Source organism: Mus caroli, unplaced genomic scaffold (genome assembly GCF_978045245.1).
Source record: "Mus caroli unplaced genomic scaffold, Mus_caroli_1 scaffold_11, whole genome shotgun sequence".
Classification (NCBI taxonomy): domain Eukaryota; kingdom Metazoa; phylum Chordata; class Mammalia; order Rodentia; family Muridae; genus Mus; species Mus caroli.
This window is the reverse complement of record NW_028227266.1, coordinates 78,108,723-78,111,397: the sequence shown is the minus strand read 5'-3', so window position 1 is coordinate 78,111,397 and position 2,675 is coordinate 78,108,723. Positions and strand designations below refer to the sequence as shown.

At 44.2% G+C, this 2,675-nt stretch overlaps 1 pseudogene; it reads right to left on the bottom strand.

Moving 5' to 3' along the window:
* Positions 1-773: 773 nt before the first annotated feature.
* LOC110301913 (fructose-bisphosphate aldolase A pseudogene) lies at positions 774-2,206 on the bottom strand (annotated as a pseudogene).
* Between the last annotated feature and the right edge of the window lie 469 nt (positions 2,207-2,675).

The following is a 2,675-nucleotide window of genomic DNA, read 5'->3' as shown; positions in this document are numbered from 1 at the left end:
ATGTAGGGATTTCTGTGTGCCAAACATGATGATCTGGAGGTAAATAGAAAGGTAAGACTTGGCTTGCTTTTTCAAGAGAAAGTGGTTATAACAACAAATGATGTCAGAGCATCATTTAATAAATGGACTTGCATAGAGGTCATACGGATATCATACATACCAAAAATACCTGATTCACTTTGGAAACAACAACATTACATTGCTTAAAAGAGGGCTTTGCTGAATACACATAAAAAAGCTTTTAAAAAGAGGGGGTATGAGCCCCACTCAGAGGTAAGATGCTTGTAATGCACTAAGGGGCCACAGCGCTGTACTGAAATGATGTGATAAATGGAAAGAGGTATCAATTATAGGTGAATCCATTCTGTATCTTCAAAGGCCCAGAGTGTACATTACATAGGCAAGATGGAACTCCCGCAGTATGTAAGATCCTTGAATTGTTATGTGCATTCCAGTATCAGTCGGACTTTCTGGACTGCATATATAATTTATTTATTTGAAAAACCAATAAATAAATAGATGAATAAATAAAGTGAAAAAGTTTTTTTTTTAATTAGTATTTTTAAACTATCCATGACAGTTCCTGACAAAGAGAGGTCTCTCATTAAGTACATGCGAATTGGATAATATGTGATACTAACTAGAGTCAGAAATTTCAAAAGAATGGGGCAAGAAGAATTTAAATGTAACTTGTCCTCTAGGTGGACATGCGTTGTAAGTCATTAGTATGGTATAATACATACCTTGAGACAAATCTATAATGAGATGCAAATTTGCACTTCTCCCCCGCCCCTTAAATAGTTGTTTATTGGCAGTGGGCTGGAAGGGATAGCAGGATTAGCATTCACAGATAACACATGAGGGCAGCAGCAAGAGTGATGGGAGAGAGCCTGAAGGCCCCTCTTCAATAGCAAGTGAATAGGCAGGGGCCTGCGGTGTTGATGGAGCAGCCTTAGATCAGCTCTGGTTAGTAGGCATGGTTAGAGATGAAGAGAGATTCACTGGCTGGGGCTCCAGATTGGCCACTTGGGATATTCTTTCTTTGACAAGCGAGGCTATTGGCCAGGTCTTGCTTGATGTACTCCTCCTGGGCTGCCTTCAGGTTCTCCTTCTTCCCACCCCAGGCCTTTAGAGCAGAGGCCTGCAGGGCTCGGCCATAGGATAAAGTCAAGGCCCATGGCTTCAGCAGGAGACACTTATTGATAGCACTGAGATTGATGGATGTCTCTCCGTCACTCTGCCCTCCAGACAGGAAAGTGACCCCAGAGACAGCAGGGGGCACTGTCCAAGGAAGTGCTGGGACTGTTGCCATGGCAATTTCCTCATTGGAAAATTACTGGGTGCTAACATGGCCAGGGCTGACCATGTTGGGCTTCAGCTATGTGCCTTCTGGATAGACATGGTTGTCGCTCAGGGCCTTGTAGACAGCTGCTAGTATCTTCTCGGTTACTTACTGGCAACACTTCACATCATGGTTTCCATCAGGGAGAATTTCAGGCTCCACAATGGGTACAATGCCATTCTGCTGGCAGATGCTGGCATAACGAGCCAGAACATTGGCATTTTCCATGATAGCAAGGGCTGAGGGAATATGTTCCCCAATATTTAGCACACAGCGCCACTTGGCAAAGTCGGCTTCATCCTTCTTATACTGGGCACAGCGTTCTGACAGTCCATCCAGCCCTTGGGTAGTAGTCTCGCCATTGCTTCCTGCCACACCCTTATCTATTCATAAGCTTCGTTCTCTTGGAATGTGCAGCAGAGCGAGGTTCTGGTGACCCTAGCCGCGTTCGCTCCTTAAGTCCTTTCACCTAACCACCGGCGTACCCGGCAGACTCACCCCGTCCTGTTCCAGGAAAGTTCTGCCACCGGCACCATGCCTTACCCATACCCAGCACTGACCCTGGAGCAGAAGAGGGAGCTGTCTGACATTGCTCACCGAATTGTGGCTCCGGGCGAGGGCATCCTGGCTGCAGATGAGTCCACTGGAAGCATTGCCAAGAGCCTGCAGTCCATTGGCACCGAGAACACCGAGAACAGGCGCTTCTACTACCAGCTGCTGCTGATTGCTGATGACCATATGAATCCCTGCATGGGTGGGGGTGTGTGGGGGCGTGATCCTCTTCCACGAGACACTGTACCAGAAGGCAGATAATGGACATCCCTTCCCCAAGTTATCAAGTCCAAAAGGTGGTGTTGTGGGCATTAAGGCAAATGTGTACTTCTAAGAGATTTTATTTGATGAGAAACAAACATCATTCAAATACTAATAGCTAACTTTTAAAAGAATAAAAAGGTGTTATTTTTTACCATTTTTATTTGATTAAATAGACAAATATAATTTGTAAATCTGCTGGGCATATATACATGTTGGTACATTACAATACACTGAGGGAGAAGGAAGTGCTGGTGCTATCATCAAACTGCTCAGGAACACTCTAATTCTTGCCTTGGTATTTTAATTAATTTTTCTTAGGTAGAAGTGAAAGGATGGTACAAAACTACACAGTACACTCTTATGAATGTACTTGACAAATTTCTTATTAAAGCTCAGAAATACAGTGTTTCATTATATAAAGTTGCAACATTTTCTTCTGCTGCTGACCGTTAGCTTTTCCTTCCCTAGCTGGAGCACCACATGGAGACTGTGGAAATGGAAATTGGAAGCCAGGAAA